This window comes from Hyaena hyaena, unplaced genomic scaffold, assembly GCF_003009895.1.
Source record: "Hyaena hyaena isolate Hyena2069 unplaced genomic scaffold, ASM300989v1 scaffold_362, whole genome shotgun sequence".
In the NCBI taxonomy this organism is placed as follows: Eukaryota; Metazoa; Chordata; class Mammalia; order Carnivora; family Hyaenidae; genus Hyaena; species Hyaena hyaena.
The window spans coordinates 1,051,004-1,056,696 of record NW_024080998.1 but is presented as its reverse complement, the minus strand read 5'-3'; positions in this window follow the sequence as shown (position 1 = coordinate 1,056,696).

Genomic DNA, 5,693 nt, shown 5'->3' with positions numbered 1-5,693 from the left:
AGTTGGGAGTCAAAAGTGGGCTTCAGTTTGGGTCTGCCCTCCTCACTGGGTAACCTGTCAGAGCCAATGTTTCTTTAAAATGAGGATAGCAGGGGGGCCCCTGGGTGGCTCAGTCAGTTAAGCATCCGACTTCAGCTCAGGTCATGATCTCATGGTTCATGAGTTCGAGCCCCACATCCAGCTCTGTGCTGACAGCTCAAGAGCCAGGAGCCTGCCTCTGATCTATGTCTCTCTCTCTCTCTCTCTGCCATTCTCCTGCTTGCACGCTGTCTCCCTTCCTCAAAAACAAAACAATAAACATTAAAAAAAATTTTTAATGAGGATAGCAGGGTGCCTGGCCGGCACAGTCAGTTAATCATCTGACTCTTGGTTTTGGGTCAGGTCATGTCTCACAGTTTGTGAGATCGAGCCCCACGTCAGGCTCTGCACTGACAGTGTGGAGCCTGCTTGGGATTCCCTCTCCTCTCTGTCCCTCCCCGGCTTACTCTCTCTCTCAATAAAAAAAATATATTTAAAAACTTTTTAAATAAAAAAATAAATAAAATGAGGATAGCAATACTGCCCTAACTTATTCTCCTGGGCTATTGTGACAGCCAGGTAACATATTTCAAAGGGATTGAAGGCAGTAAAGTTTTAGTCCATATATAAAATATGGGCTTATCATGAATATTAGGTTAAATGAGATTATACATACACATACACACACTGGAGAGTTTCAGAAAGAGTTTAACAACTGGCTTTCCAGGGAGGGAAATGGCCCATTTTTTAGCATTTGCCAATTTCCACGGCTGTTCTCAGAGGAACCTGTGTGGCTACGCTGAATGTCAAGCTGAGAAGAAACGCATGTGGTCGACCGTCCTGTTTATGTATTTCACCCCCTGTGATATGATGCCCTCAGCCGAGGGCCTGGGAGATGGGGGCGCTGACTTGCTCCCCTGCTCTTCGTTTCGCTGGAGGCAGGTTCTCCTGTGTGCGGACGCAGAATCATGAAGGCAAATGTTCTAAAGCTCTGGGCGAACTCTGACACACAGCCTTGAGTAGGAGGCACTGCACAGGCTCTGCAAACTCCTCCAGAGCAGGGACCACGTCCTGGTTTTGTCTGTACCCGCTTTCAAGAACCGCATGACCTGCTGGACGCTTCTCTAAGTGAAGCGATAACAGCTGGTTATCTGTAGCCACATTGACCTAGGAAGAGGTCAGACGTGCAGAGATGTGTGAGAGAGAGAGGCCCTTGCCTTCTGCCATTTGCACCACTGGTTTCTCCCCACTGCTTGCATGTCACCGCTACTGACCTGCGTTTCTTGGAAAGCTGCCCCAGCGAGCCCCGGCCCCATCACTCATTCTGCCTCTGCTGGTTCCCTTCTCCGTCCTGTAGGGCCTGCACCCACTCTGACCCCTTCTCTGAGTCATCCCCTGCAGACCCTCGGGTCCCAGAGCTCTGGCCTTCTCCCCGTAACCACAGGCCAGACACACCAAACTCAAGGAGTGGAGGGCGTGAGTGCACGCATGCCTGCGCCCCCCATCCCCTCTGCCCCTGCTCTCTTCATCTGGTAGCTCTGTCTCTAGGCAGGTCCTCAGTAAAGAGCCTTTGAATACAGGAAAATCCAGAGACAGGACTACAGGAAGGGAGGAGAGGAAGGCATTCCAGGTGAATTAATTACTCCAGGGAAGACCCACAGTGATTGGTGCTTCCTTGGCCTGAGTACAAGAGCAAGGGAAAACTGATTTTTAAGCCAGAAATGTTCACATTGCCATCCATCACTGAATATGTGTTCCACCCACATTTATGTCCTCTCTCAGTCCTGCCAATATCAAATACCAACTCTCTTCTCTCTTTCTCAAGGTAAGCTGGGGAAAAATGAGATGGTGGGGTTCTCCAAGAAGGGAACAGAAATGTGTAAATCACCTGTTTTAGGCAACAAATACAATGACCACGTTTTCTCAGCCCAAGTAGACTAGGCTACTAAGCATAAAAGTTGCACTCACTGGGAGAAGAAGGGATGCCTACTTGTAACCAGGGTCTTTCTAGAAAAACCCACATGATGCCTGAGTCCTTAAACCAAAAATTAGATGATCTTATACACCCAGAACAAGTGTGTCTTTCCTGATTATTTTCTTCAATTACATTTTTTTTCTTATCAGAAAATTAGAATGTGTTTAAGGAAAATTAGAAATAAAGACAAGGGCACACATACACAAAGTTGTAACCATGAGATGATGGAGGGGTTAACTAACACCAGCGCAAAGTCATCTTGCAACAGACACACAAGTCAAACCATCACTCTGCACACCCCAAACCCCCACAATGCCATATGCCAACCATATCCCCACAAATAGAATGACTGCTCTGATTTCAAGGAAAAGAGGGAAGAGGGATGAGCATTTGTGAAACACCTGATATAGCCTTTTGAAGACAGTGTGCTCAGCACAGAAGTACTAATCCACACACAGCCCTGGGAAGAATATCTTTTTACCCATTATGCAGATGAAGGAAACACAGAGCCTTAGGAAACATGCCCAAGGGCACACGATCAATGAGCAAGGGTCACAACTACCACCAAGTCTGCCAGGCTGCAGGACATGGATGTCAGATTTAGCTGTTACCATAATCACTCTACTCCAGGCCCCCTAAAATGAATCCCAGAAAGAGTAGCCAAGACCACAAAAGGAGGCAACCCCCACTCCACCTCCTCCCTTCCAATGGCCCCTTCAGGGAGTTGAAGTGGGGAGAGGGGGAAGGGAAGAAGAGTGCTTCAGGCAGAGAATAGATAACCAGTGACCTGACGGGAATTCTTAACTTCACAGCTGTTAAGTCTTTAGTTTATGAGCTTAAGATGCTTGGAGGAGTGATATTTGCTCTTTAAAAAACACCACCACTGACAACAACAGACTAGAGGCAAGAAATTATTGTTTAAATTAAAACGGAAGGTATGGCATGAGTTGGTCCTAGGGGCCTCCAGTCCCCACTCATCAGGCCTCACCTGACCTCTGCCCCCATCACCCTCAGCTCAGGTCCTGGAAGGAAGGGAGGGTGCCTCATTCCTCTTAGAACGCTCAGGACATGGCAGAGAGTGAGTGTTCAAAAAACAAATCTGTTGAATTGGACTTTCTGTTTTTCCACCTTTATTCCCAGGGTAACCCTTCAGAATCTTTCAGCTCTCAGGCTAGGCTTCCCTTCCCTTCTAGGCTAGGTCTCCACCCCCTTGCTTGTGTGCCCATGGAATAGGGTTTTAGTGCTCAGGGAATTGTATTACGAGTGTATGCATACTACACATCCTTTTGGGCAGGAACCTTCTGTTATCAAGGTTTGTACCCTAAGCACTTAGCACAGTGCCTGACACACAGGAAATGCTTATTAAAGCACCAAGATTGGCTCTGGCAAAGGTTGGTGACAAAAATGAGTCCCTAAAATCTGAAATCTTTAAATACAGTCTCTGCAACTTTAAGCAGAAGGGCCCATAATGCCTTCGTGCCACTGGTTCTTCACACAGTATAGGTGGCTTAGTTCATAATGGTGGGACTTGTGTATTTTGGGTAGTTGAGTATCTATTCAGAGTATCACCAATTACAACCATCTGGAGTCACCTGTGACTAAATAAGGGGACTGGATATAGACCATTTAGCATGATATACTCACAGCCTTACTGAAGAAAAACTGAACATGTGGCAATCACCGTGAGGTGAGCTCTAAATGGGCAGGGATCCTATAGATGTGTGACTAGGCTGCTTCCAAGTCTCCTGCCCAAATCAAAGCATCAAACAAAGCTGGAGCCAGACACTGCAACATCCATTTCTTTATGACAGCAGACTTTAATTATCTTGTGTCTACGGGGACTCTTTGTGAAGGGACAGGTACACCTAGTTTCCCAACCTTGTTTGGCCATAGGGTCCTTCCTTAGTAGCACTTCTGTTAACACCCTCTTGCTAATGCTGCCCCACATCCCAGCCTGCCTCTCGTCACATTCAGCTTCACAAACATTGGGTGACCGCTGCTCTCCATGCCCAAGGTGATGCTCTAGGTGGGGGAAGGGCCACACAGAGAATGATGGACAGTCTCTGTCCTCATGAAGCTTTTACTCTCACAGAGAAGATCAGAAAAGGCAGAATCAGAGATGGGATGGAAAGCAAACCAGGATGAAGGTCAGCACGTGAAAAGTACCTGAAATGAGGCCACAGGTGGTGTGGGGGGATAGACTGAGGAGACAGAGCACCTGGCTTAGGGTAGATGTGTGATCTTGGAGAAGCCTCATGGAAGAGAGAGGCCTCCCACAGGCCTTCCATGAGGTGGTGGAAGGAGGGGGCACTATGAAGGGCAGCAGGAGAGAAGACAGACATGGGAAGGGACAGGCCACACTGTGGGAAGGGTGACGGGAAGGAGTATAATGGGGAGAAAGCCCGAGAAAGTAGCGTGGGGTCACATTATGAAAGTTTTAATTTCCTAGAGTGTTCCAGAAGGTCTTTAAGCAGAAGATTGCCATGACTGTAGACGACAGAGGCTCCTTAATGCTTGCCCTTGTACATGTTAGTTCTAAAGTGATGACTGATTTCAACACAGTATGGAGTACAGTGATAGCATATTGGGTTTAATTAAATGTCAGTCTACCATCTTAGAAATAGCAGTGGAAACTTTTTCCAAGGTGAATATTAAGTAAATATTTATGTTACAGAAAGAAAAATGACAGGTCAGATCTACTGTATGAGTTACCTATTGCTATATAACAAATTGCCAGCTCAAAGCACACATTTATTATTTCACAGTTTTTGTGAGACAACAGTTCAGGGAAGCTGACCTGGTTCCTACTCTAGGGTCTCTCATCAGACTGAAAGCAGGGAGTTGGCCAGAGTCTCATCTGAAAGCTCCACCAAGAAAGGATCTGCTTCTAAGCTCAAGTGTTTCTTGTGAGAATTGTTTCCAGAGAGTTGTTGTGCTGAAGGACTTCCTCAGATTCTTGCTTCCTTCATGGCTTTGCTGAGTGTTGGCCTGAGGCCACCCTCGGTTCCTGACCACACAGACCTCTCCAACATGGTGGTCTGCTTTATCATGGGGCGCAGTCTGACCGAAGACAGAAGCTACTAGCTTTTGAGTCATGGTAGGGATACCCCTTCAATATTTTACTAGTCAGGAGAAACTAATTATTGAAGGGAAGGAGATTACAGAAGGCCATGACTACCAGGAGGCAAAGACCACTGGGGGCCTTCTCAGAGGCAGCCTGCCTCACTCATAGTTCACTGAATTCCCAGCACAGAGTAAATTTACGGAAATTCATAACATTTTATTAACCACATCCCAAATGAACCTATAGGAGGACTCAGTAGAGATCAGTCAAGTGGTGGAAGCCACTTAAATTCGTGGAAATTTACAGTCAAGGATAAAGAACCCTGTGTTAATCACTGCCCCCTTTGCAAGTCAGGACTGTACTGTGAGAATAGTCATGGAGGAGAGAAAGTGACCCCCTTACCTCAGTGGACCCCTCTCACTGCCAGCCGTGTCTCTGTCCTAAGGGCTAAGCTCAGCCAGTCTGCTTCCATTCGAGTCCTCAGACTCACGCAGGCACTGTAAAGGGAAAGATATCTTTTGTTCTGTGCAGATGAAATAAGATACTCTTACTTCTGTCTGGTTCAGACCCTTTCTTAGGATTGCCTCTTTTGCCTAAAGAATGTACCAGCTACATTCCTGAAAATGAGAAACCAAA